Source organism: Pezoporus flaviventris, unplaced genomic scaffold (assembly GCF_033815535.1).
Source record: "Pezoporus flaviventris isolate CSIRO_AGI_PZ_B2104156 unplaced genomic scaffold, CSIRO_AGI_Pfla_v1 ptg000001l, whole genome shotgun sequence".
NCBI lineage: Eukaryota > Metazoa > Chordata > Aves > Psittaciformes > Psittacidae > Pezoporus > Pezoporus flaviventris.
The window spans coordinates 11,394,481-11,418,733 of record NW_026892549.1 but is presented as its reverse complement, the minus strand read 5'-3'; the positions used below and the strand labels follow the sequence as shown (position 1 = coordinate 11,418,733).

At 38.1% G+C, this 24,253-nt stretch overlaps 1 pseudogene; it reads left to right on the top strand.

Annotated features, from left to right (window-relative positions):
• The window catches only part of LOC133273954 (von Willebrand factor D and EGF domain-containing protein-like), a 190,506-nt pseudogene that overhangs the window by 87,783 nt on the left and 78,470 nt on the right, over positions 1-24,253 (top strand).

Sequence of the window (24,253 nt, the reverse complement as noted above, 5' to 3'; positions counted from 1 at the left end):
TGTAATGAGATGTTTCCAACTATTTAATGTACTTTTTAAGATTAACTGAAAACATTTAATTTTGGATAAAAAAACAAATAAGGTTACTTATCAGGATAGAGTGCTCCTACTCATGGCCCAGATCATTTTCAAAATAACTTTCATTTTTACCTGTGAAAATAAAGCAAACAAACAAACCACATTTCAGTTGAAGAGATTTTTTCTTTTCTTTTCCTTTTTTCTTTTTTTTTTATTATTTGGTTGGGACACCAATCTGAAAAATCCATTATCCACACAGTTACTTCTTTGTCTTAACCTCAAGATCTTTTTTTCTTTTAAAGGTCAGTGTAAGTCTTCCACAAGTTCTTTAATGAGAAAATTGCTTTATACACTTTAAAGCACAATCATTTTCTGGGTAATCCGGCCTTGGAAAATGAAACAATTTTTCAGCGGGAAGAAAGCTGTTTTTCAGACTTGGCAGTTTATCTGAAAGAAATTATTTCCCAGGCAAAGACACAAGGGTGGTCTTATTGTCATGGAAATCACTTCAAAAATTCGCTGGTAACTTCCCAGTGGGAAAACTTCAATGGATGTAATTATTAATTTAAAAAGAAAGTACTCATGCAGTTTCATATTTATGTAATGCTATCAGCTATTAGTGCCATAGAAACTGAAAGCAAGCTAAATAATAGCACAAATAAATATTTATAGTGTATCTAGATGATCTTAAATTACCTCTGCCATCACCAATGTCCTACTTTGATATTTTTGTTTATAGAAAGGGACAGTTTTTATTGCATAAAAAGCTTGGGACAGCTTTAATTCAGTCGGTTTTTTTCTGCCTTTTTAGATCCTGTTCCCTTCAGGAGCGTTTGTTCGAGCTGATGTGAGCGAGTGGGGAATGGGTCTGACAGTGAGGATGCTGGGCAGCGACTTCAACAGCACCAGAGGTTTGTGTGGTCTCTTTGACGGGATCAGTCACAACGACCTGAACAATGTGCCTGAGGAAAACTTCATAGAGGAGTGGAAGTACAAAGCCAGAGAGGATCCCCCATGGGAGATGCTTTGTAGCACTGTTTCAGGGGGTGTTGATGGGTTTATTTCATTACATATTCCCCTAATGACCTGACAGAGACATCTTCTTAATCTAGCGAGGGAAGCCTGGAAAACTATTACCACCCTACCAGCAAGGAGGCTTAAACACATAAGCACAAAACACATAAGCAGCTACTGAGAGAGGTTTTATATTTGCAAATGATGTGATGTAAACACCTGTGTTAAGATCCCACTCAGCTGTTAAACAAAATGCAGTTCTCACCCATATTAGAAAACTTGGTTAACTGACAATAGTGATTAATTAAGAGTTTGGTATTTCCCTTGTTCTTTTATTCCTGAACACTAATTACAGTATGTGAGTATAGATTAAATATTACATTTTGACAAAGTGTGGTAATACATCTACCATGCTAAAACTTACTATCGACTCTACTAATTATGACAGTGAGGTTTGAAAACTTGCACTTTCTGAGACAGATGGTCTGGAACCAAAGCCAGGAGTCTGGTGCTCTAACACATCATTGTTCTTGCTCCTGTTCCTGTCCATATCCCTGTTCTTAACCCTATCCCAATCCCAAACCCAATCCCTATCATTACCTCTACCCCTATCCCTACCCTTATTAGCTCCTATAGCTGAACATTTTCATTCCTGTTGCTGAACATTAAGTGCTCCTAATAGGTTGACTGTATAGGTTTGTTTGTGAAGTATGTTTTGTAAATAAGGAAAAATAAGGCATACCACCTTAACATACCTTTTAATATGTGCATGTGAATTTAGCACAATTTTTCAATTGATTTTTTTAATAGATTTTTTAATAGATTTATTTGTAAAAATTCACAAATACTTATAAATATTTAGACCCACTGCATTTCAGAAAATAAACAAACCACTCTACCATATTCTGTTTATATTAAATGGGCCTAAGGAATGGCAATTTAATGGCAATTTTGTCCTGTATTTACAAACTGTACTATTTAGAATACAATAGCCATCTTTAACATCTTAATGATGTGATTATCAGTGAGCGCTTACTTCTGGAAAGGCAACGGAGAACTAGCTTGCTGCAGGAGCCAACCAACTGCTGGCTACACAAAAAGGGGCTAATAAGATCCTTAGAATGACCAGTCCAAGGCAAGTTTGTTGAAAGATCAGAAGCCAAAGCACACTATATAGGATTTTACTTGTAAAACATTGAGGAGTTTTCTAGTGCTTGGCACATATAATGGAGATACTTCAGGGAAGGCAGGAAAAGCTCCTACTAAGTGAGAATGGCAAGAGAGGTGATGAGTTTCACCTTGCAGTACTCTCAAGGGTGGATTCTCAAGAACCCTCCAGACCCTCGTTAAAAAAACAAGCCGGTGAAAAGGCTAAAGTCATCTCCAGAGGAGAATGGACTGGTCTCTGATCTATCCATGGAGAAATGACACAGTAAAAAAACAAAACTGAGAGGATGATTTTTCTGCTGCTCTTTTTAATTTTATTTTTAGTAACACTGAAAGCATGTTAGGTTTTCTTCAGCATGTGAAGCTAGTCTGAGTGCCCACCATCTGGCAGGTCAGCTCTTTTCCTGGCTTCCACCTCAAGCATCTGCAGGGCTCTGAATGGCACAGATCTCTTTTAAAGACCAGTTTTCTAATGAGACTTTTAAACAATAAAACAACATCAGAGCCTCCCAGCCCTTAAACAACACCCAGACAAAGAAGATCTGAATTTTAAAACATTATTTTAAGTAGGTAAAATAAATTCTGCAAATTATTTTTTTCAAGTCTTTTAAGAAACCAGCAGGAATGCTATTGATTTTGGAGTCTTTCTCTATGATAATAGCCAACTCAGTTTGAAAAACTTGTCTTTAGTTCTTCGTTGATTATAATGGGCAGCTAACAGGAATGATAGTCTAGCCATCTTATGTAGGCGATGGCACATCCTAGCTCACTGAGGTGCTGTCTATATGCGCATGCCTGTGAGGAAGGATGTGGTTTCCAGTGGGTCCATCCTTTCCACACCATACATCCCCATCCTGTTGACCAGGATGGGATGGATGGGAGGTATTTGGTTTCACATGGGAATAACAAAAGAATTTGTTTTAATAAAGTATCAAGACAAAAGAGCTTCAGTTTACTGAAATTTTCATTTTTGTTTTCAGTTTCTGTCCTGATTCTGGAGCAGTTTATGTGATATCTATCTATCTATCTATCTATCTATCTATCTATCTATCATGTGATAATTACCCTGGACTCCAGTTTATGTAGTATTCCCTCAAAGTAAGAGTTACTTCTGCTTTAGTTTCAGTTTGCAGTTAGCTCATGATGTGAGTCTGGGCAGCTCCAGCTGCAGGTAGCACCACCTTGCAGAGCCAGGGGAACAGGGCATGTAGGGGCGCTGACTCAGACACTAAACTGCATTCTCCAAAGGACCAGCACTCCCTCAGTCACCAAATGTGTTTTAACATCCGAGACCGTAGCGAAGTGCAGAAGAGCTTGTGCATTTCTGTGAGCATGAACACCGTCTTGTATCACATTGTGTTCTGCTGTGCTCACACACTAGGAAAAATGGTTTCATAAATGTCTGGGCTTGTGTTTCAGAAGGAGAAATTGGTTAATTTTTCTTGTGTCATTGTGATGTTTTATTTAAAAGTTAGTATGTATCAATGGTCAAAATCATATATGCCATTTTCAATGTATTTTGGAAAACCTTGATAAAGGCAATTGCATTTTGTACAAAAGTATCTAGTAGCTCCAAAATGTTGCAAATACTTTCACTTTCCTGAAGTATCTTCTATCTTCTGGCTGCAAGACAAAATTAATGCCAAAATAATTTAAAATTTTTGTGTTATTTCAAATTTGGCTGGAAGTAAAGTGCTGCAAACTATTGAGACAAGAAGCATATCCTTTGCTATGAAGCTCCAGGATTCCTCTTGTGCTGCACAAATAAGGTCAATAATTTTACACTCATGAAAATTCTGAAGAAACTTTAATTATGGCTGTTTATTCAAACTGAACTCGCTATAAAGTTCATCCATCATAAAAGCTGGACTAAATTAAAAAGGGGGGAAAAAAAGCAATCACTTCACCTTATTTGATAGTCTAGCCTTATGATCAATAGAAAACTGCTTTGTCAAAAGAAAAATGCAAAGAAAGCTCCATTGGAAGGCAAGAATGAAATGAAATATGCATAAAAATATTTTAGAGGAAAAAAAACATTTGATTTTCATAAGAAAGCACTTGAAACAAATAAAACTTTTTTTTATTATTGTTCTCCAAGCAGTACCAAGGTCACACCAGGGACAAATCCAAGGCCTTATTTCGTGTATAATATGAAAAGTGTAACCTGCATCTTAAAGGAGGTTCTGCAAAGAGAAGTCAAATAGCTAGGCAATGCTCCAGCAACGCACTTAAGCATCTGTTGTTAAAATGTCCCCATGTAGTGCTTAAAAATGTACAGGACAACTCAAGAAGGGCAGTGCAAAAGCAACTAAAGAAAACAGAGATTGAATTTAAGCATTTTCTTAAGTACTTTGGTAGATTGGGAATTTATACATTCCCCAGCCTCAGGGAAAGAAAGCTTACTTGCTATTGTAAACTAATTTGTTGAATGTTTCCTTCCTCTAATCTTTTTCTATTTTTAAATCAGAATACCTTCAGGAAAGAGTTTATTTGATAAGACTCCAGCACTTTCTGAGGTGAAGGAAAGAAAGAATTACTGCAGATGTCAGAAGGAGAACACCAAGTCCAGAAACATGCTGAATGCCTTTCAGACACCCTTCCCACAGTCCTCTGGTTGCCATTATGGTCATGTGGATTACAGCTCTGCAATCCCATATCTAGATGCTACGTCAGAGTTTGTCACTCACTTAGAAATAGAGTCTGCTTTAAAACAAGATGAGAAGCTGTCGACCAAGTCTTTTGATCAACGACATGTGCCTAAATCAGTCCAAAAGCGAGGTAGCCCCAAGGACCAATTAAAACCTCTTGCACACAATATTTCCATGAAAAGAAACAGTTCCATTAAATCTACCAAACCAACAAAAGCTCCAAGGAGAGCAAAAAGGCAAGATAACTATTATGAATACTCAACCTTTCACCCATTGCATGGCCCAAGCCAGAGAGACTCGGAGAGCTTTGCATATTTTTTCCAAGAGGATTACTTTGAAGGGGATCGGATGAAGCTTCCACTGTCATGGCCCACGCCCAACGGCCTAACAGCTGCCAAAGCTCTGGAGATTTGCCACCAAATTCTTGCAAATTCCACCATTGGCTTAGTGTGTGAAGCTCTCCTTGGATAACAGATGGATGAGGCAATTGATATATGCCTTTTAGATTTGCAGCTCAAAGATGATGTGGCTTCAGTGAGGGCACTGATAGCCCTTTTGGAAAATGAATGTGAAAGAAGAGTACTAGGGAACAGAAACAGTGTGTTTCATGTAGAAAACCAGCAAGAAATCCTCACTGTCTTCTGGTGTCCTGCTTTTTGTAATGGCAACGGACAATGTACTGAACTGGGCTGCCAGTGCTTTGAAGACCACAGCTCCTATGATTGTAGCATTGCCAAAAGTAAGTAAAAAATTCTGTTTGCTCCTACCCTACCCATCTTTACATAGCATTAGAATTATTACGTAGAACATCTGCACAGAGTTGTTTGCTCTTCAAACAGCGCTACCAGTAAGGTATTTGATGAATTAGTAATCAGGTTTTGACCTTGAAGAGAAGATCAAAATATCTGGTTGGCTGGTCCTTCACTTTTCACCTGAGTAACTTTTTAAAAATGGATTTTACAAGCCCCTTAGCAAATTGGTTTTGCAGAAGTGATTTTCTTTACATCTGATCTATCACCGGCATGCTGACAAGCAAGCTTCTGACAAAAAAGAGGGTCCTGCTCACCTTGTGGTCAATATTCATGTTAAGACTGTATAGATACTTCTTTTTTTTTTTTCCTCCTGATCAACAGAGAATAAAATCTGAAAATTAATCTGAAACACCTTACTAGTAACAAAAGAAAAAAAAAATTGAAAGTGACAAAATGAACAGGTAACATTGTCAAAGCCGTAAAATAGTAACATAAAATAGGATGTATTTGAACCTGCAGACCTGATTCTGCAAATTTTAATGTATTACAGTTACAGGGAAGCCTATCCCACTAGGTTTGTTTCTTCTTTACTGTTCAGCCTCTCAATGGTTAAAACCACATCCAGTGTGAATACTGACAGTGCTTGAAACTAAGCTCATGCATATATGTTAGCATTAATTTCAAAATGTAAGCCCTGCCTCAGCAAACCACATAAGCTTACGCTTGAAGTTACAAAAAGGTACTTAAAGCTCAGCCGTACAGTTGAGTTCCTGCAGCTTAAGAAGTAAGTCAGCTAAACTGAAATGACAAGGTATGCTCTCTTAACCCAAACCAAATATGGGGAAAAGCCTTTTTATACAATGCTTAGAGCATTATTCTGTATTTAGAACAGGTAAACATATCTAGGGTCAGTTGCCATAGCTTAGCTGAGACACTGGAGCCCCAGGAGCTCAGTGACATATGTGATACCCCAATGCATTTACCAGCTGGGATGGGATTACCCACATACTTCGCAATAAGAATATTTTCAGTGTGTTGATTTAAAGTGGTTTAAATATACCCCAACATTTGTTTTTTTGTTTGGGTTTGTTTTTCGGGGGGGGGGGGTGGGGGTTAGGGGGTTGGTGCTTTTTTTTAATGGCAGGCTAAAACTTGCAGGATCATCTCTTAAGTGTGGAGAAATTAATTCTCTTTCATGGAGAGAACAACTGACACTAGTGAATGGAAAATGAGTTGAGCAATTTTGCCGTTAATTGTCCAACATACAATTCAATGTTTAACTTCATTTCTCTGTGAAATGCTCAGGTTAGTGGGGTTACTTAGGACAGATTTTTAAATTTTATTTTCTTTTGCTATGGTTCAAATCCCTCAGATTAAAGGAAAATAACTTCATTATGACCTTTCAAGTAAAACCTAATGGGACCTTTTCTTCTTTCTGCGATATCACATATAAACAAGGACAGAATACAGAGCACAGCCTGAGGTTGCACAGGGAGGTGAGAAGTGAAAACAAACATGCATCAGCTGTGGCAAAGACACCATAAACCATTACCACTCCCTGATCTGCCTTCTTTGTTCATCTCTCACTTTTCTACAGCTGAGACAAATGCGATAGTTGGTCTTTCCTTGAAATCACTTTTCTTCTGGGAGGCTGGTTTATTAGAGTTCATCAAATGATTCCCTCTAGTTTTCCAAAGAATCACTGTTATTCCAACTTCCCCCAGAAGACTCCTGCTCCCTCCAGTGCCACTCACCTGGAAAACCACCCCGCTACTCCAGGGCTCCCATGGTGTCTCCACTGAGAGCTGCTCCATGGAGGCTGAGTTTATAGCATAAACATCTTAGCCTGGTACCTAGGGAAGCCAGCCTGGTGCTGGACCCACAAAAGAGCAGCACAGTTGTAATTAAGAAAGTATAAATTTCTCTTAATGTTTATACTCTCCATTTGCTGGGAGTGAGTCTGTCAGTGTTGTGACAAAATTAACATTGACAGCTTCAGCAGTTTTCCTAACACAAGGCAGAAGGCCCTTTTCCAAAATTCCCATGAAGTTTTCCCAACATTTCAAGGGCAATGTTTGATTTAAAAAGAAAATGGCCCTTCTTCTCTCTATCATACTGTATACAACCCACATTACCTTAGCTTCAGCCAAGGACTTGCTTTTTTTTTTTTTTTAACTCACACCTGTAGAATATTTTCTGTGGGTGTAAACTTTAAGTACAAATATTACTTTTTATTTAAGAAAACCTACAGAACACATTAAGAATAACTTCCTGAGGAGAAGAATGCTTTCTGGCTAAGTAAATTGAGCTCAGGAAAGAAATCATTAAATAAAATCGTAGTACAAATTGCCATTTTGAGCCACCAGTACTTATTATTTTTCCTGAGGAAAAGGTAGTGGCATAACTCTCTGATGCACAGGGTATGTCTTCCGAGGGGTGTACCTGACCCAGGGAACATTTACTATTAATTTTAATATTTTCCACCATACTAGGGAGATGAGAGGGAATTAACTTTAATCACTAAAATCCTCTCTGTGAAATATTGATTATTTTTTTTCTAACTGTAATCTATCTACCAGCTTGCACAGGGTAAAACCCTGAACATGGAGCACAGTCCAGAGGTATAGATACATCAGTCCACAGAAACCTCTGTGATGTTTTATGCATGGAATGAGGATCTTAAGGAGGATTTGCTGTTTCCTAAATATCCTGGTAGACAAAACTACTTAGGCATTTACTGTGTATCACACATCCTAAAGAAAATATTTATTCAAAATATTTTACAATTTGTTTTTCATTAAAATGGGGAGTTGGGGGAGAAAGCACCTCATTAGCAAATAAAATTATTCAAGAATTTTGCCCACAGACTAACAACAACAACAAAAAAAAAATCTATCAACATTTTTTGAGGGCTCTTTGTTAAAGAAGGGATCCTCCTTCATATAAAAACCCAGGGTTTGCTTGGATGGGCTTGGTTTGCATTGTTTGGATTGTGGGGTTTTTCTCCCGCAAAATGAAGAGACTAAAAATAAAAAGGATCCATGTCCTGACCAAAGTTACCTAAGATATCATGGTATTTACAAATGGGGACAATGGGAAGAGTTGTAAACACTTTCTGTAACATAGGTTCTACCAGTGCAAAACATTTCAGAAAATATACCTTTGAATCCATAGATTGCTGTCGTTTGACTCTTCCCAAAGCACAGTGCCAGAACAGTCATTGGCTTCTCCATGTGGTGGGTGAGTGGGAGGCAGTATGAATTTCCCCCAGAGTCCGTGGTGACAATTTGAAGATTGTTCCCGTATAAGTCCCTTTATAGAGAAGGGGAACAACATTGAAAATTAACTTCTCAGCATGTTCACTGGATACTTGTCAATTTACTGAAGACCAGTGATTAATTAGTTAATTATACTAATTTCAGTTCTAAAGATGGGATTCCCTGAGGGTTATTGTCCCTCATATCCTTGTGTCCATGCTCTTGTCAGCTCATTCTTCAGTCATCCTTTCACATTCTTGTGGAGGCTTAATCAGCTTCAAACAAAGGGGTCAGAACAATCCTATCAAGGCCTCCCATGGTCAAATGCAAATGGGACTTGCCTGAGACAAGCTCAGTTTTCTGTCTCTGACTCACACTATGGAATGTAATGTGTATGTATGGAATGTAATGTAATATATGGAATGTGTTTGAGACAAGCTCAATGTCCAGGCTCTCACACAGAAATAAGGAGATGATGAAGCATTTGAAGAACAAGCTATGTGCAAAATTGAGGAAAAAATAATATTCCTGAAAAATTAAAACCAAGGTAATAACTGTCATGATTAATTTGTAGGACCTTTCCCTATGTCTTTTGTATAACTGTAGAGAAACTGAGACGACTTCACACAAGAAGTTGATTTCCACATTGAGTATGAAGAGTGAAAAGTACTGCCACAGTCTAGACAGAATCAATGCAATGAACTGCAATGACCTCCATGTATTAAAGACTATTTATGAATTCATTTATGAGCGATCTAGAATATTCTTTCTATATATGCAAAAATACAGAAACCGTTTATCTATAAAAGTACCCAATCTTGTAATTGCAATGTAAAGCAGATCTATATGTCCAGCCTGAGGTCAGATCCCCTACAAGGAGAATTAAATCTTAGCTGTGGCATGCCAATCACTCTGACATTATAATACTTAGAAAAGGTCAGCTTGTTAATTTGGTACAGACAAGCAAGAAAAGTATTAGTGTGAGCTTCGCCTTTAGCTTTTCTTCATTTTTTTTTACTTTCATTCACAACAGTTTTAAAGATATTTGCTTGTTTTTACATTTCATAGGCAGAATGTTCTACATACCGCACAATCATAGAGTCATTTAGGTTGAACCCCCAAGGTATGCATGTCATCTCACACCTATTTGCAGGGCAAAATGCTACAGTATAACACAATAAATATATGCTTCTTAAATGGCAATTCAAAAGCCTGGAAGTTCTCAGAACTGAAGTCCTGTTGACATCACTAAAGCCAGGATTTCACACCAGAAAGGCCATTAGAGATGAAGAATCAAGATCAATCTCAGAAATAAAGCTATGCTCCAACCAGAACAGCCTAAGCCCCCTAACAGCAGCTCAGGCACCCTGACCTGGCTGGCAGAACGTAGGCAATCAGCACTGTGCAAGCACAGGTGGGATAAGCCTTTGGTCTTTTGTACTAATAAGTAGAGGTTCTGTAGAAAGGAAAGAAAAGGAAGAGAAATTAAGAACTGAATTAGGTTTGTGCAGGACATATGAAACTGCTGCCTCTTTCACTTTCTTTTAAAAAGGACAGAAGAAACAGAAGAATGTATCTTGATATTGGAAATGCTAACTCTTAAATGCCATTGTTAGGAAAAAAGTTTTTCCAGGAGAAGTTACATGATTAATGAACAAAGGAGAAGGCAACTCATTTGACTGGCTTTATATTTTCCCATTAACTCTAAAACAAATCTCCATCTAATTTTTTCAGGCTGGAATTATAGATACAAATTAAAACTTCCCCAAGATCAAAAAGGCCATCAACATAATTCAGGTATCTTTTCCAAGGTCACCCAATCTCAGCTACACTTGCCAGTACATAATAATAGTTTTGACCAGCACACAACCACAAAAAAATGGCCATGCAGTATGTTTAGGGATCAGGACACAACCCAAAACATGTCTGGAATAATTTTAAATCAAAATATGTACAAAGAAAAAAATATGGGAAATGTGGCTTGCAGACAGGCTTACTCCTCTGCTCTTCCCAACTCCAATGGGAGCAGTCCAGGTGGCCATAGCTATAATTATCCTCACATGAAAACTGCAATTTGGAGTTGAAAGGCACCTCTGAAATTTGGCAATGCTCCAGAAGCTTAAACTTTCTTAACGTTGCTAAACATTTCATAAACCTTCCCCCCAACACCTGCATAAGGTGCTTAAAATGTCATTACCATATGTAATTAAATGCAGAATCCAATTACTGCAGATAGCAAATAAGGTTGGTGCTTACTGTTTGTATATATTGACCATACTGCTTATAAAAAAAAAAATATCCTGACTACTAAAGCACGCATAGAGGGATGTAATACGCAGATTGTATGAAACTCTAAAGAGCAATTACAAGATAAAAAGTAATGAGGAATAATAAGGACAAATTAGTTTCAGTAAAGTAATGACACTTGAAGTTTAAATTTCTCTATGTGAAGTTCTGGGAAAAAAGTAGTCAGCAAAGAAATCAAAGTGAGGAAAAACAATAGTGAGAAGGTGAGAAGTTAATGCTTACCTAACACACTTACAGACATTCCATTTTCATGTCAATAAGTTTCAATAGCATTATTAAGAAGTTCCGTGAATCCAGCTGCATTTTCAGAGCACTGTACCACAACACCGGTCCCTCAGACTCATTTGCAACAGCAGTTACATGAATTACACCCTGTTATTTTTAGAATGATTATATAGACCTTTCTGAATTTATCATACTGCTTTGGAACGAATCTTGTTCATGTGCTCTAATTAAATAATATTAATTAAAGCACCAACTATTACAGGTCCTAAGGTGGGGTCTTTGAAAGAAAGATGTCTCCCACCTATGGAAGAATAAACTCAGAGCTTTAACCTGACCAGTCATGAAAGTTGAGGATAAAACATGTATTCTACAAATCTCGCCATTTATATAATTTATTTTTAATCTTAATTCCTGTTCCCAAAGACAAAAGGCGTTTAAAGAAAATATCTGAACTGGTTTGAGATTCTCAGGTGAAAGGGAACAGAGTATTTCAATTCTTTACATCAGATTTTGTATGGCAACATAATCTCTGAAATAAATAAGTTTCTCCCACTTTTATCAATTCAGTGGTCTTTAAATTCCAGATCGTGGTGCCATAATGATTATTGAAGAACTGTTAGTCTGTCAAGTAAATGGATACCTTTTGGCACATGCAGTATATATTTTGTGGACATGATGCATCACAACAGCGCAGGCAGAGCCATCAGGGCATACTGCGTCAACAGAAGCTTTCCATGCATATATTAGACTATACAAAGTAATAAATGCATACTAGACTTTTCAAAGATAAAACAGTTAATTTCTTAAATCACCAGGAAAGTAACACACTACTCACTGCATTTAAGTGCATACAGCTTCTGTCACTGTGACCAGTCTGTGGTGCTGGTGTGACCAGACCTTCATATCACCATAAGGGCCCCAGAAATAGTTACCTGAAAATGTGGAATTTCTGTCTGATCCTCTCTCTCCGATCAGGTTTTCAAATTTGGTTAATTAGTAAACAAAGAGAAAACACAACCAAGCTTTTCACTAACATGGGGAAACACTTGATATGGTGGTGAGAATGCAATACACTCTAACAATTAATTGTATCAATTTTTCAAAATTGGATTCCAAAAGAAGAGACAAACATGCCTGTGAGAACAGCAAACACCATACCTACTACTGGCATTATTTTTTAAAACGCTTTTTATCTTTTCAAATTGTAAGCCATTGGGCTTAATTTTCCTTTTTATTATAGTAATTCCACTGATTTTGGTGGATGTTAGCATTAACAAACTCACAGTTACCATTATGTTGATGAAGTTTACATTATCAAGAAAAAATAGCTCTTTTCACAATTTTTTTTCATTTTCCTTTTTTCATATTAATTATTGCCTTTTCCATTTCACAATGTTAGGGTTTTCTAACTAGCTAACTGAGGAAGGTTTGAAAATTTCCTATGCCTGTGCCCACCATGTTCGCTTGAGTATGTACTCATTCATTTGACAGCTGATGAACTCTAAGTGAGGCAGTGTTACCGTATTGAAGTTTAGAAGCTAACTCAACTGCTATCATATACATTTTTCTTCAGTAATAATTCCCATAAAGCAGGAATACTTGAAGCAGATCTTTATATACTGTTGTGACATTGAACACACTTTAATATGCTGCTTCCATTCCAATGGAATTGCATTCTTTACATAGAGTTAAAGGTATTAACAATATATTCTTATTTCCTTCAAGCTGACATTAAAGAAATATCACTAAGATAACAATACTTTGTAAAAGAGGTTCTATATGACTTGAAAATGGAAACTTTTCTTTTGAGACCTGTTGTCTCCACTTAATATCAAATTTTTCCTTAGCTGACTGGACAACACTGAAAAAAGGTAAAGAATAAATATGAAAATAAATATTCTGCAATTTGAGATATTATTGGTTTCAGTTATTCAGCTTTTTCCTAGAATAAAACAACTTATGATTTAATACTAATGTAAAGTGGAAAAAATGTTTATTTAGAATACACACTGTTTCTTTCTCCTAGACATCTACAGAGTGGACTTCATCTGAGTTAGCTATGAACCCTAATAATAATGGTATATGAATGAAATTATTCTATAGCATCTTCAGATCTGGGCCATAAACATTCACATCAATGTATTCTTTCCAACAAACAAAGGTGGCATTAAGAATCATATTTACAAAAGACATAATGAGTAGGCATAATGAATAAATATCAAGACAGTGATATTACTCATTAAAGCATAAATTTTTTATCATAGTACTTACCTGCTTTTGGAAACATCACTCCCAGGCTTTTAGAATGAATGATCACCTCCAGAAACAAAAGAAAAAAAGTAAAAAAAAGGTTAAGAAATACAAAATTTACAGAAGAAACATAGTTAAGAATCACAAGAAGGAAAAAGAAAGTGAACCTAACCTACCATTAACGCATCCTGACTGACATGTAGGTACTCCGTTTTATAACGATGGAAAGAGATTTTTCCCAGTCACATAAAACGTATTGGTGGGTAATTCTTAGGGACTGACAAGCTTGCCTGCTAGTTTTGAAGTTTTTCTTCTTTTCATAGCAATTTTAGTTTAATTTTTGATGGTGCAGATGCAATAAACATGCATCAGAAAAGGCCAACATCAATACCAGCCTTCATCTACTGTTTTAACTTGCAGTTCTTTCCATTCAAAACACAGACCTGGCTGAGCAGGAAGAGGGTTATTAGCTTCATGGTTACAAAGTCAATAGAAGCCAAATTTTAAGAGGATATCAAATCCTCGTGATACACAGAAGGTTGCATGCTCAGTGACCCATACTATTCTCTAAAAGTCACATAAGGGAGATGAGTCTTTTCTGGTGATTAGTTTATTTGCTTTAACACAAAGCAGTAAAAGCAGTTTAGTGAAACATGTAGCTACACAAAACTATTTTCTGAAGTATACAGAATTAAATGCTAGGAAAGTTTACAAAACTATACAGCTGATTTAAACTGACCAAAGCCAGACACTCCAGATGTATGCCTATACCTTCTTTACATCACACTGTTTGTAGGCACTGAAGGAAATTTCATTCTTAAATCTTGTTAAATCCAAAACAAAACCAAAAGCCCTGAACAAACAACCCCCTTCCCCAAATACTCACACATACATGATAAATAACAAATTAATGACAGAATCAAAACCTGCGAAATGTTAAAAAGTCTGATTTAAACTGACCAAATTCAGGGCAAACCTGTGATGCCTTTATATCATGCTTTATGTTGTGTAATGAAACCATGATCTCTCAGTGCAGAATGTTCAAACAATTGTTATTACATTTGGGTTTTCATTCACAAGATTTTATGCTAAATCAGTAACTGCAAAGATGGGTAAATTACTAAAAACAACCAGTTGGATACTAGCATTGACTAAGAACCATGACGACATCCATGAGCACCCTGGTACCCATATCCTTTCAAGTGGCATCAAGGCAATCATTCACGGAAAGCCACAAGATGCTACCAGGGGTTCTGCCCTCAAGTGCCTTCAAGAGACTGAAACCAAGACCTCCTTTGGTAAGCTAGTAAACTCCACAAATGCACAACCAGATCTTAGATTTCAACACCTTTCAAGGCCATCTAGGAAAGAGGTGATATCCCATAGCTAACAGGGCAGTCTTCCTTTCTATTGCCAAAATAAATTACTAGCAAGTCTTTTAAAAATAGAAGGATCAAATAAACATAAAATGTCATACTGAGATTTCTAAAGCAAAAATAATCTGCCATACTGTTGCAACACGTGGATGATTTCAGTGTGAAATTGAGCCAGTCCATTTTTTGCATGCCATGAGTACTTGAAAAATACATCTCCCATACTCTTCTAGGCCTCACTTCTGCAATCTGTACTGGGTATTAGAGATCCTCAAAGCAGAAATCTAGATTCACCCCATGTCAGCTAGGATCATTGATCTATAGTTTGGTACTTTAGAATCACAGAATCATTTAGGTTGGAAAAGACATTTAAGATCATCGAGTCTAACTGCTAACCTAGCACTGCCAAATCCATCGTTAAACCATGTCTTTAAGCACCACATCTACAAGTCTTCAAAGTACCTCCAGGGATGGTGACTCCACCACCTCCAGGGGCAGCCTGTTCCAAAGCTTGACAATACTTCTGGTGATGAAATTTTCCTAATATCCAATCTAAACCTCCCCTGGCACAATTTGAAGCCTTCTCCTCTTGATTGTTTGTTCCTACTGCTTGTTACTTGGGAGAAGACACTGACACCCACCTCTCTACAACCTCCCTTCAGGTAGTTGCAGAGAGCAATTAGGTCTCCCCTGAGCCTCCTTTACTCCAGGCTAAAATTAAAAAAAAGTTCTGTCAGCTGTTCTGGTTCTGGGCCAGCAGATGTGAACACGCAGCTCCTTACATCTTCCTCTATAACATGACTGCACCCTGCCCCAGGTGCTACCCTGAGGTTCAGTTTTTAATCTTCCAGTAAAAGTCAAAGTACATTTTTGGCCTATAGGTCACAGAGAGAAAAGAAGGAGGATGTTCTGTCCCAGATTGTTATATATACACTCCTAAACATAAATTATTAATGTTCAAACAGATCATACATTTCACAAGCTTGTTCTACGCACTATCTGATTTCCCACAGATTTCTCTCCTGCCTCTAACTTGCCTCACCACAGACATCAGACATCCATCCCAGGTCACCTCAGCCTCTGCTTTCTCTGGATATCTGCACTTTTGCCCTTACTCTTACCTCTGTGATTTCCTAGCTCTTTCCTTTGCTCCTGTCTTTCTCTCCTCTAGCCTTCTACTGAACTACTTTCAGCTCTTTTGCTAAGGTTTTTCAGGCCCTCCAATATTTCCTTCTCATGCCTCCACCTGTCTGGCCCAGGCTGTACAGGCTGTTAACTACCCATCCACTAACAAGGGGAGAAGATTAACAACAGCTGAACCTTGTGTTTCCCCCAACAAGAGCAGGATCTGTATGGGTGAATACCAGCTACTGACTGTCATGAGATGTTTCTGAAGCTAATGTAATTGATATTTCACCTTTCATGTTTGCTTGAAACTGCTTAATACACAACAAAACTAGAAGGCAGAGGGAAAGACAAACAGAAAACCACATTAAAAACAAATGCCTAAAACTTCTGCACTCATTATATGTGATACCTCATTTTAAAATAGTTAGCAAAAAGAATGACAATTTTCAAAAGTGATGTACTACCTATACTGAGGCCTAAGATCTGAACTTCAGAATTCATTTATTTAAAAAGGAGTCATTATATTTACTTTCATTTTTCATCAGACTTCCTTCCTCTCCTTCTTCTTGTAACACCCCTTGTGGAAAGTAAAAATCTGCATGGGGACTCCAGCACCTTCTCAGTGCCACATTGCAGCTGGCCAGAAATAATGGAATAGAGCATTAAATTAAATATGGTCTTCCTCATAGCTGTGCTCTGCATTCCTCCCTTTAGAGCGTTCCCAACTGAAGATGGCTTGACAAGTCCAGCTGAGGTAACAGAAAAAAGCCCACTTGAACAACAACTCAGTCCCTTCCCTCTTCTCCACCTTCGTCAAATTACAGAAAACACAAGGTGCACTTCTCTACCATGAACCTTACATCCCTCTTACCAGAAGAATAAATCTCATTTTCACCTTGATTTACCCACAACATGGCAAATCTTGAGAGAAGAGATCCAAAGCATATATGGTGACATATTTCTTCCATATTTACATCAATTTAAAGATATTGTACAAAGTGTTGTCCTGATTTCAGCTGGGACAGAGTTAATTTTCTTCCTACTAGCTAGTATGAGAATAATGTTGATAATACACTGATGTTTTTAGTTACTGTTAAATTGTGTTTATACTAAGACAAGGACTTTTCAGCTTGTCATGCCTTGCCAGTGAGTAGGCAGGGGGTGCACAAAAAGTTGGGAGGACAACTGACCCCAACTGACCAAAGGGATATTTCAGACCATAGCTTTATGCTCAGTAAAGAAACTGGGAGCAAAGCTGGCTGGGGCCACTGCTTGGCAACTGGCTGGACATTGGTCAGCAGCTGGGGAGCAGTTGCATTGTGCATCTCTTATTTCATATACTCTTTTTTTTAATCATTATTGTTACCTTCTTTTTTTTTTTTTTATCCCTTTTCTATCCCATTAAACTGTCTGTATCTCAACCCACAATATCCCCCAGTTTTACTCTTCTGACTGGTTTTCCTGCCTCTGGCAGAGGGGTTGGAACTAGATGATCTTTAAGGTCCCTTCATACCCAAACCATTCTATGATTCTGTGATTCTCTACCCCATTCCACTGGGGGGAAGTGAGCAAGCAGCTGCATGGTGCTTAGTTGCCAGCTGTGGTTAAACCATGACAACTGTGTACAGAATGGTTTGAGAAATAAATACAAAACTCTGTGCTGGTACTGTAAATCATTTCAAAAAGCATTGAGGCTGAGTAATCTTGCCGTGGCCCTGACACAGTGGTGCCATGGTAGTGTCAGGATGCTTATAAAGATGTAAGGAAACCCTCAGGGAAGCACGCAGGGCTCATCAGCAAGCAACCAAGCTGAGAGTGCCTTCCTAGAAGAAGAATGGCTGCAGAAGCATTCTTCTGTGCCTCACTCCTTCCCAGGCTATGAGATTTTACTTCGTCCACAGAAGCCTGAAAATCTGCAATGATAATGAAAATGTTAATGTAATCTGAGCTACCTCGGGACTAGTGGGGCTAACTATTAAAATCTCATGAAAAACACAATGAAGCAATTTTTTTATTATTTTTATGTACTAACCACAGAAGAAGGCAATTTATCAAAACCATTCACTACATCTGACTAATAGTTTTGTACATTACAGGAATCCACAAATAACTGATGAATACTGATAAGCTGTAAACCATTTCTCTTCTTGTAAATACTGCAAACCATCCAACACTGCTGCTAACACTGCTGCAAGAAAATCAATGAAAAAAAATTAAAGAAATAAAAGCCTAAAGCATTTCAGAAGTATAAAAAAAGCCTTTTCACTATTTTTCACATTTGTGTTGCTTTCCTTCCTCTCTGGAAAACTGAGTCATGCAGCTGTGTGGTTATGGGTTGCAATCTGGTGGGATCACAGTGTTTAAACTGCATTCATCCTAGTTACAGATCAAATGGCAGAGCCCTAAAGGAACAGCAAAGTACTGTGAAAGTTATCTACTCTGCTCAGAGCATTTTGCCCCTTGAATCAGAGCTGAACCAATGTACCATTAAAACATCAGACAACGCAGAGCTTCTGTTTTAGATAAGCTACAACTCAGAGAAAACTGATGAGCAGTGCTTCTTCACCAAAGCAGTGGTGATGTGGCACTGAAGAGGAAAAGCTAAGCAGCCCCTCCCCACCATGTAACAGGGAGAACAGCTTGCACTACACTGTGCTGGTGAATGACATGCCTCTGAGATCTCCTGCTAATGCCCCTGCTGTTGTGTTATTCAGGAAACAAGGAGCAAATTTTCTGCTTTGTGTTACTTGTCATCATAGTTGCTTCTCATTGGAACTACAAATGTTATCTGTAAAAAGATAAAACCATGATCCTGACTGACTGCTGCTATTGAGGCAGGATATTAAAGATCTCATTGTTGCTCTATCCATGTGCCGACACAAATATCTGCCCAATTATATTTTTTCTAAAGATGTGAATTCTGTGATGCAATGGACTTGCATTTTTATGCTGTAAAATAACCCCAATATTAAAACAATGAGCCATTTTAGGTGTTGAATACCTGAAGTGCAAAAGAACACAAATGATACTTTATCTGAGAATCATAAAATATTTTAAAAACAGTAATGGTTGAAATTCAACCTTGTACAGGGGGCAGCACTGGCTGTACATCACTTAAGCCCTATTTAAGGCTTCCAAATAGGATTTAAGTGAAACTTTGCTGGTGCATGATATTTGTGCTGACACTGTGCAGAGCTGAGTACAACCCATTAATGACTTAACCTTCGCAAGCAAGTATCCCTTTGAGGATCATTATTTTTACTGCATCCATAGCTTTAGGAGAAAAAAAAAAAGGGGCTGTCTTTTCCACTGCTGTTTGACATTATGACGAGCCTGGTGGCATGGTCATGTTAGATATTTCCACCTCTCATTGTCATGCTTCTCTGTGCTATGGCATGACACCCCATCCTCTAAGCTGTGCTCCCATCCAGTTACCTGGGTCAACAGAAGTGTTAACACTGGAGACCTTTTAACACAAAGCTGCAGCTTCAGTTAATTGATTCCATGAGCCATATAATGCTCACTGATACATCTTGCAGTGCTTGGTGCACAGGGCAATTATTCAGTGGAAGTTTGCTGCTTCCCATTTTGACAACCGCTGCTTCTCTTTTCAAGAGAAATTCACAGGGAGGCAAGGAAGACCCTAAGAAAAAAAAATTAAACCAAAATAACCAGGTACACCAACAACAAAATCTCCGATTAACTGGAACGGTACAGCATGGAAGTGTTACTCTCTAAAGCTTTATATCTATTTCACCTTTCAGAGCAAGCTTTGGCAATCACAAGCTTAGAGAATGGGGTCCTCTGCAACATCCATGCCTCTGACTGCACAAGGATTCGGGTGTTTGGCCTTGGCTTCAAAGAGTCACCCAACCTGCACTGCAAGGTCACCAGATTAATTGTAAGCAGCTTCCCAAGGGTTTGTAAAGTACTGATGATAGAGTCAAATTTTGACATGTTCATATTAATATCTTTTACCATGAATTGTGCCAAGTGCCATCATCTCTCATTGCCACAGTAAGGTGCAAATACCTCCAAAACCCACTGCAAATATGTTTGCTCCAAGTGAGGGGAGGTGAAGAGCCTCAGCCCTGTCCAGGACTGGTTCCTTGGAAATGCACAGCTGTGTGTTCTTGCCAATTTTCTCTGTGGGGTTTTGTTTAACTCATGTTTGGTTCAGCTGCACTGTAGCCCAGTGAAGCCTGAAATCGCAATATTATCTCTCATTGTGTGCATCTGGAATCAGTATATTTAGTTATTTTCCTAAACATATTTGAATGCTAAGTTTTGTGGTTAAATATAAGGTTTCCACAACATAGTTACAGAGGCTCTTATTTGCATTTTCTTACTCATAGTTCAGCACCAAATTAGAAGTTTTAATGAGTATTATACCCACCTCTTTTGCTAACACTATAATTTTATTATAAACAACTATACACAGGCAATGCTAGGATTGAATTATTTGGTGTTTCAGCATACTTGTGTTTGATTCATCTCATAAATCCACCCCATAAAAGACAGTTAGCCTGGTTCCCATTCAGTGCTAACATGCTAATGAGGCACAGCTGAGATTTGCCTACCATGCCTGCTTAACAAGCAGTGATGTCCTGTGCAGCTGGTCTAGATAAGTAGCTGACATCATTTTCAAGGATCAACAAGTGGGATGCTGAGCTCCAGGAGCAAACACAAAGTTGCTCCACCATGTTACCCTGTCTCATCCCAGCTGCTTATCCCAAGCACAGACCACAGAACTTCCTAAATCATTAGACTCCCTGCATGCATACAGGAGCATGGCTTGCTCTTTACTGTGGCTAGAGTAACAGCATCATCTCTTTTAAATAAACCACCTGGAACTGCCTTATATTATTAATTAAAAATATAAACATATGTTGACAATTTGAATTTCTCTATATGAGCCTTCATTTTCTGCACCTTCCTTCTGTTTTACTGCAGCATCTCAACGGCGAATGGATATCAAGAGACCAAGAAACCACATAAGCAGATTTTCTCAGCTCCAAGGCTGTTCACTGTGAAATTCCTTTCCTGAACATTAAAGAGCCAGAGGCTGTGCACTTTGTGACTGGTGATGAACCGTTCGCAAGATGGCAAGTCAAAGTAGGAATTCTTATGTTTCCAAGAAATTATTTAGGAAAAAATGAGTTGTCATGGTAAATTAAAATGCAAAGAACAATTTGCTTCCCTTCAGAAATGAAAATGCCTGTAAAAATACTAATGTTAATGTCATGTAGGGAATAAAAAAAACAACCCACAAACAACTAAAACAATAGGTGTTAAACACAGGTGTCTTTGTAGGCAATAGAGAAGTGCAAATTAAAATCATTTCTCCAGGTGATCACCTGAGATTGATGCAGTCATACTGATCAATTGTTAATCATTAGTATTTCATTTCTGGAAACCCCAGCTGAAACTCCTGATTAGGCATCAGGTATAAGATAGATGTGACACCCTTGTAGCAAGACTGATGTGTACCCAGTACAGGACCAGAGCACTGTCCAGCTCCTGGACAGCAAGTGATGGATGGCACAGCATGAGCAGGGGTGTCTTTGTTTTGGCCTTGAATGACTGCAGGAAGAGGTGTGTGCAGTACCTGCTCCTGCCAGGTAATCTGCTGCAGTTTTAGTCCCTTTTGTTCATAAAATGATACCTACTTTCTAAATATTTCAGTGCCTTACTGACCCTGTGCCTGCTACCCTTGGTATCACTTTGAGCCTGGATGGTTATTTTCTGCAGCTTGGCTGTTTTTTATAAGACAGGTCATTTAAAGGCTCTACAGCTGAGGAAACTACATTGTCATTGTAGGAAACTGCAGATGTGCTTTGAAAATTGCAGCATGTTAAATGAAACACATAAAACACTCACTTGCTGGGGTGCTACTGCCTGTCCTGCACCCCACAGCTGTCTGTATGCCAGACTGAGACATGTTTTGCCATGTGACCTGGGGAAACAGAAAAAAGTTTGGCGGTGCTCGTTTTCAGTCATTTATTTTAAATAGGTAGGGATTTGTCTTTTAAGAGATTATTGTAAGATCTCTGTGGGAACAGAGCCTGACCATCAGCTGCTGGGATAGACCTTGGACCTTTCTTCTGGAGAAGGTGATGTGAGAGAGGGCAGTCCCTCTGCTTCATGCTCCATTTCTCAAAAGAGACACTGAACTCTGCCAACTGTGAGATGAAATACTGAAGGAAGGATCTGAGAGGGCAGCCTTGAGTTTCCTGGCCCAAAAGGACAGCTAACATTTTTGCATGTGTACAAGGCTATTTCTCCAGTGTAACCAGCATAGCTTCCTTAAAGCTCAGGTGTATTGCGCTGCAGTTTGCTCTCAAGTTACTGCCTTTCAGCCTTGAGGAGGTCTGAAAATATTTGTTTCTATCTCCCCCTCAAAACAGCTATATAATGTCTCATTCCTTGCACTGAAGTTCAGGAAAACCTCTGCACCTGTAAGCCTTCTTCCCTTTCCCTCTCCTTCAAACCTTGCAGAAAAATAGGTTGATGGCTATGCAGCAAATGCGCAATTAAATCATCCCTGTCCACATGCAAATCCTAATTCTCCTGTGGACTTTTTTGCGGATTGAATTGAGAAGACAGAGCTCAGTCCTCAATGTCATAGGCAGCAGAGAGAATAAAATGACAGAGCTTTTCAAGATAAAAAATTATTTGAAACCAATTCCACAGATGTTCAAAAATTCATGTTCTGGAAAAATCCTATTGAGATTTCCTGCAATGTTGATATTCTAGATGGTGTTAATAGATACTTTAAAAACTGTAGGTAAAATAGTTTGCAGACCGAAAATCAAAACAGTTCTTTCTGGAAATAACACTTCTCGATATTTTCAGAATCACTCCCCACTCCCAAATCAAATTTCAGAGGAATCAGCACATAAATTTCTCATAAGCCTTTTTCACAACCAACACTGTGGGAGTAAGGGCTTGACAAGCTTTTCTCGGTGCTCTTTCATTTTATCTGCTCCTGTATTCATGTTTCAGATTTTGCTCATTCCTTCCATGACATGCTGCCAAACCTAGATAAGAAAATACATGGGGCTGCACCAGAGTGTTCGGTATAATTTGTTTAGATATCAAAATACAAACTCCTATTTGGACAGCAAATGAGATGGGCTGTCCACAGAGTTGCCTGGCCAAAGAAGTGAAAGAGCTTGGCAGGCACTGATCTAATTTGGGAAGAAGGTCTGGCTTATCGTTAAGTCTTTATATTTTCTTGTATTTGTCAAGAGAAGAAAAAATACTTATTAAAAAGCCAGTGAGGCAGAAACTGAATTTGAATTCAGCAAGTTTTTACATCTTTCTTTTTTCATTTACAAACATTCGTATGAGACAAACTGTATGTAGATTATGAGTGATACAAATATCCAGTATTGTTTTGTGATGAATGAAATACTTCAGGCAGAAGTGTCAGACTTCCCGATTGTCCTGATTGCTTATCAAGAAGAAGTGGCTCTTTCTCTCCAGATGATACGTATGTTCAAGAATCAAGCTACAATTCTATGCATTTCTTTGGCTTTTAAGGACCAACTGAATTTGAAGAGAGGTTTGCTCAGCTTGGGTCTCATTGAAGTATTTGTTCCACATCACTAAGGTGACTAATGGAAAAGCAATTAAAATAGCTATATAACATCCCAATTCTGAAAAGGCACCAAAATGGGTGTTTATAATGGAATGTAGAAAAAAATACACTTTAAAAAAAAAATCCAATTGGCCAGAGTTACATTTCACTCACAATGCTCACTTCAGACAGAACAATTAGTGCAACTTTCTAGCTTTTTACATTTTTCCCTATCTACCCATTCCCTCATCCATTATTAGTGCACCAGTATTGAGACAACATTGGATGCTTTGGTAAAAGACTGAAATGAAAAGAAATGTAAATTGCAATAGGAATAACATATTCTTAATGGAGATCTTGCTGCCAATAAGCACTGTCTTTCTGAAGAACAGGTCTTGAGGGGGGTTGCCTATTGCTTATTTTTTCTGTTCTCAAACTGCCGGGTAAGTTCTTTACTTCTTTTAAAGAGTTTTTACCTTTAGTATAACACACAAAGATCTAATACTGCAACTGAATACGATGCCTAGGAAAA